Consider the following 21,532-nt stretch of genomic DNA (forward strand, 5'->3'; position numbering starts at 1 on the left):
CCTCATTTAAATATGAGATTTTGACTCTCCCTGGATCCCTTGATTGTTTGTTTTTCCTGCTTCCTCCTACATCTTAAATTTGAGCATTATTTTAAGCAAAGTTGTTGTATGTTAATTTACTTTACCAAATACACACAGAGCCGTCTTGAGAGCTGACATGATAGATGGTAACTGCGCTGGCTATTGGCCCCAAAGGCGGTAATGTGTGTTTTGAAATTCCTTAATTATATATGTACACAGTGACTCTAATAGCCCCCATAGAGGCACTGGGCCCAGCCGTAGTCCCTAAACACTGTCTCAGAAACAGGAATAAAAACTTATAAAGGAAGAGCTTTAAATCACTTATGGGAATAATTCGTATAAAAAAAATCTGTAATGTGGTATACAAGACATCCTAATCACCACATCTATAATTACAAAGAAGAGTAAATCACTAAAAAAGAAAAAATTGTGTCCTCGATACAATAAAGAAGAAGAATTACCTTTTAACTCGAAGCTGCCATCCTGATATTGGATGACTTGAGCTAGCCCTTGGGAAATGTAAGGATGACAAAGGAAATCAACTTTCAGACCTGTGAGGAGAGTGCTGGTGGCTTCCACGGGGGCTCATGTCTTATTTTTTCTTACACAGCAAGATAAATAAATGAGCCGCTAAAACGATCATGCTTGTGAGAGTGCTTCTGTGTAAATACCCAAATTTTAAAAACAAAAAGCAGTTCTGTTTTACAACATAAACTCTGTTTTGTTTTTTTTTTTAAACTTTGGGTTTATTTATTTATTTATTTATTTTATTTATGGCTGTGTTGGGTCTTCGTTTCTGTGCGAGGGCTTTCTCTAGTTGCGGCAAGTGGGGGCCACTCTTCATCGCGGTGCGCGGGCCTCTCACTATCGCGGCCTCTCTTGTTGCGGAGCACAAGCTCCAGACACGCAGGCTCAGTAGTTGTGGCTCACGGGCCTAGTCGCTCCGCAGCATGTGGGATCTTCCCAGACCAGGGCTCGAACCCGTGTCCCCTGCATTGGCAGGCAGATTCTCAACCACTGCGCCACCAGGGAAGCCCACAACATAAACTCTTGATTAATAAGTAGTATGTGTGTCTCTTCACAATGCACAAAGCGTTTTCACATAGTGCCGCTGGTGTGTGCTCCCCGAAGCCCCAGGGGCCTAGCTGGGCAGACAGCACTGCCCCATTTTACAGAAGAGGAAACCAAGGCTCGGTGGATTGCTGCCTGGCAGACAGTCCCACAGTCAGGAGTGGTGGGGCCTGGAGCAGAATCCAGTCCTCTGAGCTGTTCCCTGCAGTGCAAGGGCCTTCGGTGCCAACGACAGAAAAGGAGTCGTGGGGAGGTCATCTGTGCCACACGGCCCTGGCCCAGGCCGGATGGCTGGTGGAGGGGCGGGGGTGGGGCCAGAGACCTGGAGCTCAGAAATGCTGTCCAGCCACCACTGGGATGGCCCAGTGAGGAGCATGCCCCGCTCCTGCTGCTGGTGCCAACTCTCCTCCAGGTGGCAGTGGCAGCTACCTGGGGACAGATCCCAGTCTTGCCATGTTTACACAACAATGTAAATATACTTAGTACTACTGAACTGACTTTTTTAAATGGTAAATTTTAGTTATGTGTATTTTACCACAATAAAAGGGCACAAATGCTATATTTTTTAAATATCTAAAAAGATTTCTAGTTCCACAGGTAAGGAGCTTGGAAGTCCCCACTCCATCCTAACAACAAGCAAAAAGCTGAACAAACTGAATCAACAACTCTTTGATCAGTAAGTGAAGTCACAGGGCAAACGGCTGCCCCCAGAACTGAAAAGACAGACAGGCAGATACAGAGAATCACAACTTAATGGAGTAGAAACCTCCACAGGAACCAGTGCCAGCCTAGAAAAACCTGAACAAATTGCTGGAGGCTCCGTGAGGGCAAGTCCAAGAGTTTAAAATTCCAGGGAGACCCGGTCTAGGAGGGACCCCTGGTCTTTGTGAATTTTGCCCCTAAGAGCTCTAACCAGGTTCTCCCAGTAAATATCAGAAAACTCCCCTCATGCTTTCACTGTGGGGAGGGGGAAATGAACTTTTATTAAATATTCAAGAGCACTCTATCCGGGACTTCCCTGGTGGCACAGTGGTTAAGAATCCGCCTGCCAATGCAGAGGACACGGGTTCAAGCCCTGGTCCGGGAAGATCCCACATGCCGTGGAGCAACTAAGCCCGTGTGCCACAACTACTGAGCCTGCGCTCTAGAGCCCGCGAGCCACAACTACTGAGCCTGCACTCTAGAGCCAATGAGCCACAACTACTGAGCCTGTGTTCTAGAGCCCACGAGCCACAGCTACTGAGCCCTCGCACCACAACTACTGAAGCCCGCACACATAGAGCCCACGCTCCGCAACAAGAGAAGCCACCTCAATGAGAAGTCCGTGCACCACAATGAAGAGTAGGCCCCGCTCACCGCAACTAGAGAAAAGTCCGCATGCAGCAACAAAGACCCAACGCAGCCAAAAATAAATAAATAAATAATTTTTTTAAAAAAAAAGAGCACTCTATCCTCTTAACAAGGCCTGCCCTGGGGAGAAACTAGTTAACCAGAATCTAACCTGTTAAGGGTTTATCAGAACCGAACTGACCTGTAGGAAGGGAAATACTCCACTCCAGTCCACTCTAGCCATTCTGTCCCACCTTAGGGGGGAGGAAAAAGCAAGCTGAGAAACACTTGTCAAGTTCACAAACACAAGCTCACTAACAAGCCCTCCCCCTACCTCACCACCACATTACTAAAGGCCTATTTGCAGCAGTTCTTTCACCCAGTACAGCATGTCCGAATATCAACTAAAAAATTATAAGGAATACTAAAATGCAAAAAGCACAGTTTGAAGAGACAAAGCAAGCATCAAAACCAGACATGGCAGGGATGTTGGAATTATCAGACTGGGAATTTAAAACAACTATGATTATAAACAACAAGGTCCTACTGTATAGCACAGGAAACTATATTCAATATCCTGTGATAAACCATAATGGAAAAGAATGAAAAAAATGTAGATCTATTGGTGCATATAACTGAATCACTTTGCTGTACAACAGAAATTAACACAACATTGTAAATCAAATATACTTGAATAAAATTTTAAAAATTAAAAAATTTTTTTTTAAATAAAACAACTATGATTAATATACTAAGGGCTCTAATGGATAAAGTAGAGAGCATGCAGGAACAGATGGGCAAAGTAAACAAAGAGATGGAAATCCTAAGAAAGAACCAAAATGAAATACTAGAGATCAAGAACACTAAAACAGGAATGAAGAATGCCTCAGATGGGCTCATTAATAGATTGGACACAGCTTGAGGAAGGAATCCCTGAGCTTGAGGATATGACAACAGAAACTTCCAAAACTGAAAACCAAAGAGAAAAAAAATTGAAAGAAAAAAAAAAAAAAAAACAGAATATCCAAAGACTGTGGGACAACTACCAAAGACGTAACATATGAATCACAGGAACACCAAAAGGAGAAAACACAGAAAGGGACAGAGGCAATATGTGAAGCAATAATGACTGAGAATTTCACCCAAATTAATATCAGACCCCAAACGACAGATCCAGGAAGCTTGGAGAACACCAAGTAGGAAAAATACCAAAAGACACCTAGGCATATCATTTTCAAACTACAGAAAATTAAAGATAAAGAAAAAATCCTGAAAGAAACCAAAGGAAAGAAAACTTTCCCTATAGAGAAACAAAGATAAGGATTACATCCACCTTCTCCTCAGAACCATGCAAGCAAGAAGAGAGTGGAATGAAATATTTAAAGTGTTGAGAGAAAAAAACACACAAACTTAGAATTCTGTGCCCTGTGAGATTATCCTTCAAAAGTGAAGGAGACATAAAGCCTTTCTCAGACAAACAAAAATTAAGGGAATCTGTTGCCAGTAGACCAGCCTTGCAAGAAATGTTAAAAGAAGATCTTTAGAGAGAAGGAGAATGATACTTGGATCATTAGAAATTTGGATCTACAGAGAGAAAGGGTGAAGGGGGTCAAAAGGTACAAATTTCCGGTTTTAAGATAAATAAGTCATGGGGATGTCATGTACAGCATGATGACTATAGTTAATAATACTGTACTGCATATTTGAAAGTTGCTAGGACAGTAGATCTTAAAAGTCCTCATCACAAGAAAAAAAAAAACCTTTGTAACTATCTATAGTGACAGATATTTACTCAATTTATTGTGGTGATCATTCCACAGTAAACAGTCATCTCTCAGTGTCCACAGGGGACTGGATCCAGGACCCACCACGGATGCCAAAATCCACTTATGCTAAAGTCTTATAGTCAGCACACTGTATCCACAGGTTCTACATCTGCAGATTCAACCAACCGTGGATTGTAAACACATTTATATGATAGTATATGTTGTGGAAAAAATCCCCGTATAAGTGGACCCATGCAGTTCAAACCCATGTTGTTCAGGGGTCAACTGCATACAAATATCAAATCATTATGTTGTACCTGAAACTAATATGTCAGTTATACCTCAATTTTAAAAAATGATGTGGACCAGAGCATGAAACTACTGTATCCCCATCATGAGTAGAAATGATGACAGCTCTCATCGTAATTTAAATATATATTTGAATTAGAATTATTTTGTTATTATGAAGTACCTGCACTACCCATGAAGCAGTGTTACATGACAGTAGACTGGGATTAACTGTAAATAAATGTATATTGCAAAGTGGTGTAAAAATTAAAAAAAAAAAAAAAGCTCCCCCCAAAGTGTAACTGATCTGATAAGAAAGGAGGGAAAATGAAATCATGTAACATGCTTGACCACAAAAGGCAGAAAAAAGAGTGAGAGACGAAAATAGGAAAAAGAACAAAGGAAAAAATAGAAAAAAAGTAATGAATATGGTAGATATTAATTCAGCTATATGAATAATCACTTTGAATGTCAATAGTCTAAATGCACCAAATAAAAGACAGAGATTATCAGAGTGAATCAAAAAACAAGACCCAACTACATTTCATCTATAAGGAACCCACTTTATAAAAACACATATAGATTGAAAGTAAGTGGATGGAGAAAGATATACCATGTTAATACCACTTAAAAGAAAACTAGAGTAGGTATAGAAATTTCAGACAGAGCAATGAAAGTTATCAGGGATAAAGAGGTCATTACATAAAGAAAAGGGGTCAATTCTCCAAGAAGACATAACAGTCTTTAATGTGTATGCTCCTAACAACAGAGCATCAAAATATATGAGGCAAGAACTGATAGAACTGCAAGAAGAAACAGATGAATCCACATTATAGCTGGAGACTTCAACAACCCTCTATCAGAAATGAACAGATCCAGCAGGCAGAAAATTAGTAAGGACATGGTTGAACACCATCAATCAACTGGATATAACAGACATCTACTGACTTCTTCATCCACATTCTTCCCAAGTTTACATGGATCATTTATCAAGATAGACCACATTATGGACCATGAAACACTTTAACAAATTTAAATGAATTTAAATCATATAATATCTGCTCTCAGACCACAATTGAGTTAAACTAGAAATCAATAAAAAGAAATATAACTGGAAAAATCTCAACATATGTGGAGAGTAAACAACATATTGGTCAAGAAAGAAATAACACATGGGTCAAAGAAATCCCAAGAGAAATTAAAAGTATTTTGGACTAGATAGAAATGAAAACACAACCAGTCAAAATTTATGAGATATAGTGAAAGTAATGCATAGAGGGAAATTTATAGCATCAACTGTATACACTTAGACAAGAAGAAAGATCTGATATCAATTATCTAAGCTTCTACCTTGGGAAACTAGAAAAGGAAGAGCAAATTAAATCCAAAATAAGCAGAAGAAAAGAAATAATAAAAATTAGAGCAGGAGTCAATGAAATTGAAAACAAGAAATCAGGGACTTCACTAGTGGTGAACTGTTTAAGAATCCACCTGCTGACAGGAATAAAGACGCAGACACGGAGGATGGACTTGAGGACATGGGGAGGGGGAAGGGTAAGCTGGGACGAAGTGAGGGAGTGGCATGGACATATATACACTACCAAATGTAAAATAGATAGCTAGTGGGAAGCAGCCACATAATACATGGAGATCAGCTCGGTGCTTTGTGTCCACCTAGAGGGGTGGGATAAGGAGGGTGGGAGGGAGAGCAAGAGAGAGGAGATATGGGGATGTATGTGTATGTATAGCTGATTCACTTTGTTATTCAGCAGAAACTAACACACCATTGTAAAGCAATTATACTCCAATAAAGATGTTTAAAAAAAAAAAAAGAATCCGCCTGCCAATGCAGGGGACACAGGTTTGAGCCCTGGTCCGGGAAGATCCCACATGCCACGGAGCAACAAAGCCCGTGTGCCACAACTACTGAGCCTGTGCTCTAGAGCCTGTGTGCCACAACTACTGAGCCCACGTGCTGAAACTACTGAAGCCCACGTGCCTAGAGCCCATGCTCCGCAACAAGAGAAGCCACTGCAATGAGAAGCCCACGCACTGCAACAAAGAGTAGCCCCCACTCACCGCAACTAGATAAAGCCCGCACACAGCAACGAAGACCCAACACAGCCAATAAATAAATAAACAAATAATTTTTTTTAAATTAAAAACAAAAAACAGAAAGCACCAGGCCCAGATGTGTTCACTGGTGAAATCTATCAAACATTTAAGGAAAAAAATTATACCAATTTTCTACAATCTCTTTCAGAAGATATAAGCAGAAGGAACACTTTGTAACTCATTCTATGAGGCCGGTATCACCCTCATACCAAAAGAGACAAAGACATTACATGAAAAGAAAACTACAGATCAATATCTCTCATGAACATGGATGCCAAGATCCTCAAAAAAAAAAAAATTAGTAAATTGAATCAAACAACATATGAAAAGAATTATACACCATGACCAAGTGGTATTTATCCCAGGTATGCAAGGCTGGTTCAACATCCAAAAGTCAATTAATGTAATCCATCATATCAATAGGCTAAAGAAGAAAAATCACATGATCATATCAACAGATGCAGAAAAAGCATTTGACAAAACCCAACACCCATTCATGATAAAAACTCAGGAAACTAGGAATAGAAGGAAACTTCCTCAACTTGTTAAAGAATATCTACAAAAGCCCACAGCTAAGATCATACTTAATGGTGAGAAATTTGAAGATTTTCCACTAAGATTAAGAACAAGGCAAGGATGTCCCCTCTCATCACTCCTTTTCAACATCATACTGGAAGTCCTAGCTAATGCCATAAGACAAGGAAATAAAAGGTGTACTTATTGGGGAGCAAGAAATATATGTTTGCAGATGACATGATTATCTATGTAGGAAATGCAAAAAAACTCAACAACGCAACAAAAGCTTCTGGAACTAATAAGCAATTATAGCTAGGTTGCAAATACAAGGTCAACATACAAAAGTTGATTGCTTCTTCTTTTTAATGGCAATGAACAAGTGGACTTTGAAATTAAAAACACAATACTATTTAACACCTAAAAAATGAAATACTTAGGTATACATCTAACGAAATATAGGGAAATTATAAAACTCCAATGAACAAAATCAAAGAAGAACTAAATAAATGGAGAGATATTCCATGTTCATGGGTAGGAAGACCCAATATTGTCAAGACATCAGTTCTTCCCAATTTGATCTAGAGATTCAATGCAATGTCAATCAAAATCCCAGCAAGTTATTTTGTGGGTATTGACAAACTGATTCTAAAGTTTATATAGAGAAGTGTAATACCCAGAATAACAAACACGGTATTGAAGAATAAAAACAAAGTCAGAGGACTGACACTATTGACTTCAAGACTTACTATAAAGCTACAATAATCAAGACAGTGTGGTATTGGTGAAGGAATAGGAAATAGACCAACAAAACAGAATACAGAAAGAAATAGAACCACATAAATATAGTCAACTAATCTTTAATGAAGAAGCAGAGGTAATACATGGAAGAAAAGATAGCCTTTTCAACAAATAGTGTTGGAACAACCAGACATCCAAAAAAAAAAAAAAAAGTCTGAACACAGACCTTATGCCCTTCACAGAAAATTAACTCAAAATGGATCACAGATCTAAATGTAAAATGCAAGACTATAAAACTCCTAGAAGATAACATAGGAGAAAATCTAGATGACCTTGGGTTTGACAATGAGTTTTTAGACATGACTCCAAAGGCACAATCTATGAAAGAAAGAATTGATAAAAGGAGTGTCATCAAAATTCAATAATTTTTCTCTGTGAAAGACACTGTCAAGAGAAAAAAAGACAAGCCAAAGAACTGGGAGAAAATTTTTGCAAAAGACATATGTGATAAAGGACAGTTATCCAAAATATGCAAAGAGTTCTTAAAACTAAACAACAAGAAAACAAACAACCCAATATAAAAATAGGCCAAAAATCTTAACAGATGCCTTACCAAAGAAGATAAACAGATGGCAAATAAGCTTGTGAAGAGATGCTCCACATCATATGTCATCAGGGAACACAAATTAAAACAATGACGAGATACCACTACACACCTATTAGAATGGCCAAATCTGTAATCCTGACAACACCAAATGCTGATGAGGATATAGAGCAACAAGAACTCTCATTCATTGCTGGAGGGAATGCAAAATGGTACAGACGCTATGGAAGACAGTTTGCCAGTTTCTTACGAAACTAAACATACTCTTATCATGTGATCCAGCAATCATGCTCCTTGATGTTTACCTAAAGGAGTTGAAAGTTTATGTCCACACAAAAGCCTGCACATGATGTCTATGGCAGCTTCATTCATAAAACAGGGATAACAAAGCACCCACCTGAAACGTCTGTTGAAGAACCCACTGGGATTATGCCAAATTGTGCTCTACAATTGGCAATGACTGCTATTAACTTCACCCCACACAGGCCAGGAGGAAGCTGATGTTAACCAACCCATACAGGTCCCGTAGGGCAGGGTTACCACCTGAAGGGTCACATCCATGTCCAAAGCCTGGGAAGGGAGGAGGCCTGAACAAAGGGTCAGAAGCCCAGATGGTCAGTCCAGGGCAGGCTGAGGTCAGGAGCCAAAGAAGAGGGACCAGTGAGGAGAGCCTGAAGCAAGGTTGTGCCAGAACAGACACTGAGAGAGGCCCACCGGTCACTGAGACCCTGCCAGTGCCCAGCCTCTGAAGGCTGCCATTCAGGCCTTCATCCAGACCCCTCAGCCCTACATCTCCCCACCCAGACTGGGCACACACAGACCAAACCCCAAGTATAGTAGAAAGAGCAGTGAACATGGCCACTGAGGACCTGCGAGAACTCAAGGCCAAGGCCAAAGTCATACTCAAGTTGTTGCATAAACCAAGATCCACCCCAGCCTGACTCCAGAGTGGACATCTTCCCATTAATTGCACACCACGCTGTGCAAGCTCTTTGGCATGCACTAACCCGTCTAGACTGTGAGGCTGTGTGGCCAGGGCCTCTGTCCCTTCCTGTTGGTTTCCTTTGCACAGTGCCTGTCGCATAGAACGTCTCGCCAAAGGCTTGGTAAACTGAGGCGGGGCGACTTGTGCCAGAATTTGGGGGTGGGGCAGAAAGGGACCCAGCTCTGAGGCTCTATCAGGCCCCCACCGAGGCCTCTTCTCTCGTCCCACCAAAGCTTCTGGGGGCTTGGCTCCCATCTAACCCAAACCCTGAGCCGGCCCAGGAAGCAGAGTGTGCTGATCAAATTGCCATCACAGCTCACTTAGCCTAATTGTGAATCTTCACAGAGAAAGGGCTGAGGAGGGAGCTGACGTGAACGGTAAATCATTTCTGAGGGAAGGGGAGAAGCTTCCCTCGGAAATCCAGGGACGGCTGTTGACAGGCCGGACCATCAGAACGCCAGCTGCCTAATGAAGCAATAAAGGCCTTTGTTCTCCCCACTTCTCGCTGCCCTGCTCTTACATGTACAATTATTACAAAAATCAAAGAGAGGAATGTTGCCTTGAGATATGATTTCCATATTGGTATGGATTTTATTATACAAGCAGTACAATACGCTCCATTATCATTTTGATTATATGCGCCTTTCATTTGCACTATTGGACCATTATCTGCAGTACATTCATTACATTATAGGAAACTGGAACTCTATCCTTAAGATGAATTGTAAAAAAGGATTTCTATTTTTGCAGATTGATATTTCAGGGGAGAACATTAAACAGCAAACATTATTTGTAAAGTTTTTTTTTTTTAACGTAAACTCTTAAAAGAAGGAAATAACCCTGATATTTCTAACAGACAGAAAAGCCCCAGGCTAGATGCAATAAATGATTGCAATTTAGAATGCGTGTACTATTAGGGACTCCTGATTAAATTGTAAGTTCCTTGAGAGAAAGGAAGTCAAACAGATGAAGCTGGGGATTCAGCCTGCTGGTTGGGAGAGAGCAGATCTTGTACTTGGAGAACAGAAAGACGTGGCTTTAACCTTGGCCTCCAGACTGGAGATTAGATTCACAGAGAGCAAGGGAAGTTTCGGGTAGGGGTCTAGGAGGAGTGGGTGTGGGGACAGTTATCCATGAGTCTGGGTGGGATGCTTGAGGTCCCCAAGTTCTTTTCTCCCAGTTGAGACCCCCAGAAGAGGGGTCATCTGGTTGTGACTCAGGAGACCCAGCTAAGGTCTCTTGGAGGGGGTCAGAGTCCCCTCTTGCCCTCCAAGGTACCCAGGGCATCGGCTAGAAAGGCAGCAGCAGGAGCACCGGGAAAGGGAAGGGAGAACTGAAGAGAAAGGAGCAGAGGGGAAGAGCCCGGTGCTTGCTCCCAAATGCAGCTCCCAGCCTCCCATCACCGGAAGTAAAGCAGAGCTCAGCTGCGGGGGGCTCCACGGGAGCTCAGACTTGGCTCTGCCAAAGTCTAGGCGCTGTGTGTCCTTGAGCAAAATCCTTTACCTCTCTGACCCTCAGTTTCCCCATTGATAAAATGCAGCTAATACCTCCTCTAACTCAGTCACAAGTTTGCCAGGGAGATCCAATAAAGCTGTGGGTGGGAAAGACCCTTGAGAAGGGTTAGAAGGGTTTATTGTATTAATAACAACAATATAATAATGTAGACACTATTACAAATAGAATCACTCTTCCCAGCTCAGCCTGTCTAAATTGCAGGCATCACGCCATCATTCAGAGCCCAGCTGGAATGCCGCCTCCTCCGTGAGGCCCTCCCTGAGTCCTAGCCAGAGGGTCTGCCTTCCTCTCTACTCCGCACGTAGTGCTTTCTTCCTCTCAGATCACTTGTCACTTCTTCCCCCCACTAGATCACCGTTTCCAAACTTCTGGTCACTGTGCTTTAGTAGTGGGTCATGAGAGCCATTTCAAAGGTGGCAACTAACACATTTTCTCTTTCAGTAAAATAGGCTAGAATAGAAAATGTTTTTACGCAAAGTAAAAATGAATATTGTTTCATTAATTTTTTTCTGGACCGTACATGAATGTGCACTGGACCACGATGTAATATATACTCTTCTGATGGGTCACAGTTGAAGAGTTTGAAAGCCACTACATCAGAGTGGAGCTCCCTGAGGGCAAAGAGTATGCCGCGTGAGCTTTATCTCCATCCCGGTGGCAGGGAGCCCAGCCCCTGACTCACAGCACGAGCCCCACGCATGTTTGTTGAATGAATCTTTGTTATTACAGTTACCGTATTACTGCAAAATTTATAAGTTGGACCCGTTTGGGGTCAGGGAAAGTGTGCAATTACTGTCTCAGCTGATGGGAAGGTCTGGGTCTTTATTATCTGTTCCTGCAGAAGCAATTAGAACTCTTTAGAAACAGTTTTTCTGTGTGCATCAAGAATCACCCAAATACTCCTGCCTCATTAGCTGCAAGCCTTGGAGGATTACACATCCTCCTCCTCCATCACTCATCACAGCCCACTTGGCTATGGATGGGACTAACTCGATCTTTAGAAGATCCTTTTTACACTGTTATATTGATTTTTAAAACATTTTTTAGTCGACACAATGAAAAGCTCACCCAAGGGTCATCCTTCAACTTCAGAGATGAAATCCGTATCTTAACCGCTTACTGCCTGGGAACTACTTTGCCCCAGAGTGACTCTGGGGACTGCAGCAGGACCAGATTTTACTGACGTGGTTCTCTGACGCCTTTTAGGATAAATATATTGATTTTTGAATAAACATTTTCATTTACCCGTCCTCTCCAGCTTCCTAATTGCTTGACGTGGAGCCTCCTGGGGTGTGTTGCCTGTTGATCTTTACCTTATTAAAAAAAACAAAAAAAAACAAAAAAAACCTGTGTTATTTTTAGAGCTCATAGCTTTTTATTTATGGGAACCTACGTCTCGAGTACAAGTTCATCAATTACTTTAATTCCCACTAAATGTGAAGCCAGATTTCGAGTGGTGCTGGAAGGTTAATGTACCCTTTTAGCTTCGTTTTAAATCTTAATGAGGGTAGGAAGTGAAGTTTCTTAACCTTCCTCTCCTTTAGCCCATCGCCAGGCCCAGGCCCCAAGCCGCTGTGGCTCCCTACTCCCTCGGAGAGGGCAGGGTTCGACTCAGGTACAGTCAGGGAGAAGGCAGCGCTGTGGACCACTCCACCTTTGGGGCATCTCATTCAGCTTCAGCCACTGCCTGGGGTTTCAGGTTGTGCAGCAGCCTTGCAAACAGTGTCCACAGTCTTCCAGCCTGTGCCCTACCCCCGCACCCAGCCTCGGCTCTCCAGAGCCCACCTGACAACTTCCTCTGCCCACCTGCACCTCTGTCCATCAGGCTGAGACCCAGAAACCTCAGACAGCTGGACATGAAGGAAAGATTGTTCAGAGGAAGAAGGGGGAGCAGGGGGCTGGAAGCCACTGGGTGTGGACCATGTGCCAGGCTGCGGGGACGAGATGAGAGCACGGCCCCAGCCTCCAGGGGAGATAGTCACAGGGCCCCTGAGAGTAGGACCAGTGCTCAGGTAGTGGGGAACACAGGCACCGACATGCAGTTCAGGGAGTCTTCTGGAGATGGTGACCCTGAGCTCAAGGCTGAGAACAGGACAAGGGAGGGGTGGGTTGCGTCAAAGCCTCTTAGATGCTGCCGGTGGGGTGAGGACTCAGATAGGAGGGTGCTGAGTCTGAGGAGTCCGGGGTCGGGGCTCAGCAGACCAGCTGATCTCGGAAGACATGGCGGGATCCTAGACGGGGCTCATCGGTGAGGAAGAGCCCCCCCCCCCAAGAGACTAAACGGAGGGCATCAGGAGGAGGGTCTAGGTCAGAGGCACGAAGAGCCAGCTGTGGGACAGGAGCCTGGGAGGGAGGAGTCACTGCAGCCAGCAAGAGGGACTCCTGGAAGAAGGCAGGGTTTTGTAACATCTTTACTGGAGTCTAATTGCTTTACGATGGTGCGTTAGTTGTTGCTGTATAACAGAGTGAGTCAGCTATACGTATACATACATCCCCATGTCTCCTCCCTCTTGCATCTCCCTCCCACCCTCCCTACCCCACCCCTCTAGGTGGTCACAGAGCACCGAGCTGATCTCCCTGTGCTATGCAGCTGCTTCCCACTAGCTATCTGTTTTACATTTGGTAGTGTATATGTGTCCATGCCACTCTCTTACTTTGTCCCAGCTTGCCCTTCCCCATCCCCGCATCCTCAAGTCCATTCTCTATGTCTGCGTCTTTATTCCTGTCCTGCCCCTAGGTTCTTCAGAACCACTTTTTTTTTTTTTTTTAGATTCCATATATATGTGTAGCATATGGTATTTGTTTTTCTCTTTCTGACTTACTTCACTCTGTAGGACAGACTCTAGATCCATCCACCTCACTACAAATAACTCAATTTCATTTCTTTTTATGGCTGAGTAATATTCCATTGTATATATGTGCCACATCTTCTTTATCCATTCATCTGTCAATGGACACTTAGGTTGCTTCCATGTCCTGGCTATTGTAAACAGTGCTGCAATGAACATTGTGGTACATGACTCTTTTTGAATTACGATTTTCTCAGGGTATATCAAAACCACAATGAGGTATCACCTCACACTGGTCAGAATGGCCATCATCAAAAAATCTACAAACAATAAATGCTGGAGAGGGTGTGGAGAAAAGGGAACCCTCTTGCACTGTTGGTGGGAATGTAAATTGATACAGCCACTATGGAGAACAGTATGGAGGTTCCTTATAAAACTAAAAAAAAAAAGGAAGGCAGGTTTGAGATGGCAGTTAGTCACGGGAGAGAAGAGCTGGGGAGAGCCTTAGGCTCGGCAATTAAGGGGCAATCACAGCCTGTGCTGGGGTTGTTTGAATGAATCAAGACAGCAAAAGCCAGACTGCAGGGAGTTGGAGGGGAAATGGAGAAGGAGGATATGCAGGTGGTAAGTGTAGACAGTGCTGTGAGCAGGACGGAAGTGGGCATCGTGATTGATAAGAAGCAGCCAGGAGACAGGAGGGAAGATACAGAGGTGGAGGGACCCCAGGGGGAAGGAAGGGCTGGCTGAGCGAGGGTCGGGGCAGCAGCAGCTGTGGCTGGAACGACGGGAGGGTGATTCCAGAGGACCACTTCCCCGACCGTGGCCCTTGGTCCTGTGAGGTGTCAGCGGGTGTTCAGTTATCAACCAAGTGGAAACAATGCCGGGAGACAAAAGCCAGCCAGGCTTCTCTGTAGCAGAACTGCTCAGGACCAAGGTCAGGCCACTTTGGGACCAGTCACACTCAAAGGGCAACAGTGGTCTGACATAGGGAGGAGGGAAAGACAGAAGGAAGGAAGGGAGAGAGGGAGGGAGGAGTTTAACTCTCTACTGGAAGTCGAAGGGGCGGGGTACCTGCGGGACACATGTGGCAAATACTCCGCAGAGCCTCCCTCTTGCCCTCTCCTGCTGCAGCCTCTCCCTCAAAGTCTCTTTCGCTCTCCTTGCTCCTCTTTCTCTGTCACCCTACACTCGCTTCCCCACATTCTGTCCCCAGTGGTCTCTCTGATCTCTTTTCCTCTTCATGAGTGTCTCTGAGCCCCTCCTAACCTCACCCGCCTAGCTTTTTTCCAGCTCTTTCCAGTTCTCACCTCACGGTTGCTTGACAGCAGAGCAGGGGAGTTGGGCAGATCAGTAGACTTTTCCTTAGACGGTGGCAGGGAGGGGTGGGGGGCTAGGACAGTGGTTTACAGGTGGTCCCGCTGAGGTGTGGGTCCCTCTCACAGGCTAATGCGTGCGTTTATGTCTAGGAGGGGCGGGGGGTGTGCAACATTTTCCAAACTGGTTGCACTAAGGATGTTTTCGCTTGGTAGCCTGTTGCTGGGGTCTAGTGTTCAGTAGACAGCAGATTTGGAAAATGCTCTTCAAGGACCAGTTAAGGCACTAGAGAGAAGGGTGGTCAAGCGTTAAAGGGGTCCCTACCTGTGGACCCCGCTTCCGCTGGGGTGAGTGGCGAGGCCTCTGTCACACTGTCAGGGGAGCCACGTGAGCTCAGTTTGGGAGAACCTGCAGCAAAGGAGGAAAGCAAACTGTATGAGCCAGAAACCACCTTGAGTGCCGTTTCTAATTCTAGGAACTGTGGGGAGATTTTTCTCCAGCAGCATTTAGCAGGGCATGAGGATGGAAGGGGTGCTAGACCAGGAGTCCAGGAAGCTGGTTTCTGGCCTCAGTTGTAACAAGCCAGTCAGCCCAGCTAGGCTGCTGCACCCTTCCAAGCCTCGGCTTCCCCTTCTGCAAGATGGGCTTAACATGTCCACCCTGACTCCTGCCAGAGAGCCTTGACCAGAATGAGACATCCCAATGGATAGAAATGTCCTGGGCAAATTGCAGAAGGTACAAAGGGCTTTCGCTGGAACTTGGGTCCTCTCCCTTTAGGTGCTGGTGGTACTTCAAGTCCAGAAACAATTCAAGTTGTTTCCAAAGGTAGTCATCCTGCCAGCATTACTGGAGAACTGACCTTCAGACCTCCTGCCTGATCACCAATCAGCTAACCGCAGGCAACTTGACCTACAGTTTGCCTGAAAGATGGGCTGCCACTCCAGTGCTCTGACTGGCCTGGGTCAGCCTCAGCCTCGGAACTCTGCCTTCACTCATTCATTCACTCAACAGGTCATTTTCGTCTATGCGCAGGGCAGCAAGGAATGGGACAGACTCAGTTGCTTCCTGCACAGAACCCACAGGCTATGGGGGTGCAGGTGGGGATGAAAGTCAAGTAAACAGGACCGTAGAGAGAGCCGGGTGCTGTGATGGAGACAGAGGCAATGGATTAATGGGCAGGGCACCCAGCTCCAACCCGAGGGACTCAGAGGAAGCTCCCAGAAGACCAGGTGTGTGAGCTGAGATGAGTGCAAGTTAGCCAGGAGGGGTTGTGTTGGAGGGGGAGGGGACGGCTTTCGGGAAGGCTCGGGTGTGAGAAATGTGCAGTATTTTGATGTCCTGGGAGATGTTCCTGAAGGCAGAAGGTGGGAGAAAGATAGCAGGAGCCATGAGGCTGGGGCAGGGAGCAAAGTGCTGGATTTTGTCCTTAGAAGATGCGGAACCAGCTAAGGGTTTTAAGATGCAAAGTGACAGACACCATCAGTGTCACATTCTTCAAGTGTCTCTTAGACCAGGGGGCAGCACACTTTTTCTGTGAAGGACCAGCTAGTCAATATTTTAGGCTTTATGGGCCAAGAGGTAAAATCAAGGATATTATATAGGGACATATATAACAAGAGAAAAAACAAAGTTCCACATTTTTTATTGATGAATTTTTGGCATATTTTTGTAATACAGGTCTACTACTGAGAAGAAAGGAATTCTTTTTTGGGAGGATAGCATTTTGCTTAACTGAGGTTCAAAGTTATTGTTCCTTATCGTCATACTGATTGCTAATGTTCATCTGTAAAAACACTTCTCCGCTCACACAAAAACGGGCAGCAGGCCGCTGGTTTAGAGCATGGGCAGTTAAAGATGTGAGAAAGTCCTGGCCTCTCTGGGGGAGAAGAGGCAATGAAGCTGCGATCCTGGGACAGATGGAGTGGGCCCCAGGGAGGTGCCCAGGAAGGCTTCTCAGAGGAGGAGAGACTCAGACAGAGGCTCAAGGTCAGTGAGGACAGTACAAGGTCCAGGAGGTGACCAGGGAGAAGGGACAGTTTGCATCCAGGTGCAGAGTAAGCTGGGTGTCGCAGCTGGAGTGCTGGGGACTCGTGAGAAGGTGACTGGCTCTGCAGAGCTCACAGAGCAACATGGGGCCCCAGAGCCTCCTGAAGGCTGAAGGGACCACTGCCCTATTGTAAAGGGGCCCGCTCAGATGGGCATCTTGGAAAGGTCTCCCTCTAGAGCAGAGAAGAAACTGAGGGGGCTCTGGTCGGGGTGCAGGAAAGGCTGTGCCCCAGTCCAGGTGAGCAAGGGCCGTGGGACTGCAGAGGAGCTTTGTGCGAGACAGGTGTGGGCACTTCGGGGAGTGAGGAGACCAGATGCCTCCAGGCTCCAGCCGAGGTGCTGGAGCGGAGGCGATGCCAGCTTAGGGGTCCCAGTGCACACCTGGGCATGCGGGGCAGAAACCCAGAAGAGAGAACAAGTGAGAGAGACCCAGCCAAGTTGCAGGTGGGGAAAGAGGCAAGAGGGCCAAGAAGAGGGGCCGGCAACCAAGAGCAGCCCTCAGAGAATGAAGGAAAACCAGAAACGTGATGTCAGAGAAAGAGAACTTTGCCAGAGGAAGGAGGGGGAAGCCCAGGCCCCGCAAATACAGACAAGGTGTCCACTGTGCCAGCACCCAGGAGGCTGGTGGCGGGGGTGTCAGTGAGGTCTTCAGAGGAAGGTGAGGGACGGAATCAGGACAGGCAGGACACACGGCTCTTCCCAGAAGCTTGCCTGTGAAAGAAAAGAAAGTTGAAGGACAGGTGTAAAGCCAGGAGAGAAAGAAGAAATTAGGTGAAAGGTGAGTTGTACTTGGGTGTTAGATCCTCTGCTTCGGCCAGAGGATGTTAAAGCAGCGCACCACTGCGCCCGGCCCTGGGCTGCTCGGCTTGGTAGCACTGCTGTGAAGCTAGAGAGACGAGTCTCATGGAAAGATGCATTTCTCCTAAGTAGTATGCCCTCCCTTTTTTTCCCCCCTTTTTTGAAACAGAGTGAATTTTAAAATTTAAAATGTCCCTCTTAAAACAAATACCGTATACTAACACATATATATGGAATCTAAAAAAAATGGTTCTGAAGAACCTAGGGGCAGGACGGGAATAAAGACGCAGACGTAAGGAATGGACTTGAGGACACGGGGAAGGGGAAGGGGAAGCTGGGACGAAGTGAGAGAGTAGCATGGACATATATACACGACCAAATGTAAAACAGATAGCTAGTGGGAAGCAGCTGCATAGCACAGGGAGATCAGCTCTGTGCTTTGTGACCACCTAGAGGGGTGAGATAGGGAGGGTGTGAGGGAGACGCAAGAGGGAGGGGATATGGGGACATATGTATGCATATAGCTGATTCACTTTGTTATACAGCAGAAACTAACACACCATTGTAAAGCAATTATACTCCAGTAAAGATGTTTTAAAAAATTTTTTTAATTAAAAATGTAAAAAGCCACTTCTCTCAAGTACCATTGCTAGATATTAGCTTCCAGATACAGTTGCTTCACTAGTTGTACCCAGATACAGGGTACAACTAGTGAAGACTGCACAATGTATCAATACAACATTGTCAATAATGTTATTTGATACTAATGAGACTAACCAATCAATAAGGAACTAGCTCAGTTTTGGCACATTCCTTCAAAAGTATGTTTTGAAATTTTAAAAATATAGCAACTCTATATGTATTGAAATGAATAGATGTCTGAAATATATTAATAAATTTAACAATCATATAAAAGAATATTAGAGTATGCTACAAGTTGTGTGATAGAGAAAAAAGAACACGCATACATTTATGTTTATAAACTCATAGGCTCTTTCTGAAAGAATACAAGAAACTTGCATAAGGTGTAGTCTGAAGGGGGATTAGTATGCTGAAAACAGAGGTGAGAGGGAGAATTGCTTTTGAATACATTTCATTTTGTACTTCTAAAACTTGGTACTATGTGTATATATTACTTCTTCAAAATAAATAATACATTAGAACAAAGTTAAATACATTAAAAAAATTTTTTTTAATGTCCCTCTTTTTTTAATATTTATTTATTTATTTTTATTTTGGCTGCACTAGGTCTTAGTTGTGGCACATGGGATCTTCATCGCGGCACACGGGCTCTTTAGTTGCAGTATGTGGACTTCTTAGTTGCGGCATGCAGACTCTTAGTTGCAGCATGCATGTGGGATCTAGTTCCCTGACCAGGGATCGAACCCAGGTCCCCTGCATTGGGAGTGCGGAGTCTTACCCACTGGACCACCAGGGAAGTTCCATAAAATGTCCCTCTTTTTGCTTTGGCCCCCAGGAAGCTCAGAGCTAAGTCTGCAGGCCAAATTTTAAAATTATATGGAAGAATGGAACTTGCAGATCTGAATGATTTTCTCCCCTTAGTCTTTTCCCATTCCTCTGTCTGCATTTTCTGTGATTCCCAAATTCTATTTTTCATTTTTAAATATCTGTCTGTGTCCCATTGTTTTCTTCTAGCAGGGTGCTTCAGATGTCCTGTGGAATGAGGCAGTGTGCCCCTAAGTGATTTTGTTTCCAACCGGACCCTGGTCTCCGTAGTGCACTGAGGCCCCGAGTTTTTCCAGGTCACCACAAGGTGCCAAGGTGTTTGGGATGGAGCTGTCTGTGCCCGCTTGTGTCCCCACGACCCTCAAAGCTCTCCGAACTGAGCCGACGTTCTTCAATTACTGTTTCCACATTGCTGAGCAAAAAGGGGCAAAGCCAGTGCGATTTCTAACTAATCTTGAATAAGTCAGATATAGGATTTTTTTCCCACCTCTGGGAAGATTGTCAAATGAAACAATGTGGCTTTGAGCTTCTGACAGATGCTAATGAATTGTTGTTTACATTTTTGATTTACTGCCTAAACAAAGATAAGACATGCTCTTGAAAACACATTGAATGCACAATCCAAACACATCCATTAAATCTGTCACAATAAACATGACAGCTTTCTTCTAACCTAACAACTGGCATGCCTCATTTGCATATTAATGAGAAAACCGGGATCAGCCTGCACAAATTACTTATATCTCATGAAGAGGCTGCTCCTGATGACAGCGAAGCACTTATGGGTGTAAATACACCAAGTTTAATACTTCTGCCATTTTGATGCCATTTCCATCTCTTTGCTTGGGCAGCCCTGGACTCCTGGATTTGTTACCTTTGCCAGCTGTGTGGGTACGGGGATCCATGATGGGGGTCATTGTGGACTCAGGAAGGGCTGGGTGGGCCTCTAATCCTGTCAACACTCCAGGGGTACTTATTGAGCATCTACTATAAGCCAGTCAGCACTTTCCAACTGAGATGCCAGCTTGATCATCAATTGTATCAGAATGAATCAAAAGAGAAATATTAGATGTTTATTGAGTACCAACTATGTATGAGGAACTTTCACCTGCATCATCACATTTAAACCTCACAGGAAACCTTCAAACAGTGTTGAAAAAAGCCAAAGTGTCCATAACCTTACTACCTTCCCTCACCTGTGACAGACATGACTAGTCAATGCCAGAACTCCTTCCAGTGGAGCCTGGAATCAAACTCCAAGTCCTTTCCAACCCAAGACTCCAGGAGGCTGCCTCCATCCACAAGGGTCCTGTTCATTGCCTGTGGTATCATCCTAAGGCTGATACCACAGGCAAGGAAACCTGTTGGTATCAGCCTTAGGATGGGTATGATTGTTGCCATTAGAAAAATGAGAAACTTATCATCTCAGGAAGGTTAGGGGCCCACCTGGGTCACCCAATTGGTAAGAGAAGTCGTTTCCAGCCCAGTTCTCCTTTGCTGATCTTCCATGGCTTCCCAGAGCACCTCACGCCCCCACTGTTTACATGGCTCCACCTGGTGCATGCTCTTGAGTAGGAATTCAGTCAGTTGTGATTGAAGGTATCAGCAAGAAGGTAACTCAAATTTAAGAGGCCAGAGAAGATAATGCTTCCAGGAGGTACAGTCCAGGCACCCACAGGACACCCCCATGATCTCTTCAGGGACACCACTGCTGAAAGTCTGCAGGAAGGGACTTCCCTGGTGGCGCAGTAGTTAAGAATCCACCTGCCAATCCAGGGGACATGGGTTCGATCCCTGGTGTGGGAAGATCCTACATGCCGTGGAGCAACTAAGCCCATGAGCCACAACTACTGAGCCTGTGCTCTAGTGCCCGTGAGCCGCAACTACTGAGCCCGTGTGCCACAACTACTGAAGCCCGTCTGCCACAGCTACTGAAGCCTGCACACCTAGAGCCCGTGCTCTGCAACAAGAGAAGCCACCACAATGAGAAGCCTGCGCACCGCAACGAAGAGTAGCCCCTGCTCGCTGCAACTAGAGGAAGTCTGCGCGCAGCAACAAACACCCAATGCAGCCAACAAGAAAAAAGAAAAAGAAAAAGAAAAAAAAGAAAGTCTGTGGGAAGTTCTGCCCTCCCGGAACATCTCAGATGAACTTGGGTTTGCAGTCTCAC

General features: G+C 44.7%; 1 long non-coding RNA gene across 1 annotated transcript in view; it reads right to left on the bottom strand.

The window, feature by feature from the left end:
* Nucleotides 1-740: 740 nt before the first annotated feature.
* LOC309642102 overlaps nucleotides 741-21,532 on the bottom strand; it is a 36,440-nt gene continuing 15,648 nt past the window's right edge. Inside the window, exon 2 of the long non-coding RNA XR_014252975.1 lies at nucleotides 741-1,068. This is a non-coding gene — a long non-coding RNA (uncharacterized lncRNA). The remainder of the gene's footprint in view (nucleotides 1,069-21,532) is intronic.

This window comes from Balaenoptera physalus (genome assembly GCF_965194825.1).
Source record: "Balaenoptera physalus genome assembly, chromosome: 14".
Taxonomy (NCBI): domain Eukaryota; kingdom Metazoa; phylum Chordata; class Mammalia; order Artiodactyla; family Balaenopteridae; genus Balaenoptera; species Balaenoptera physalus.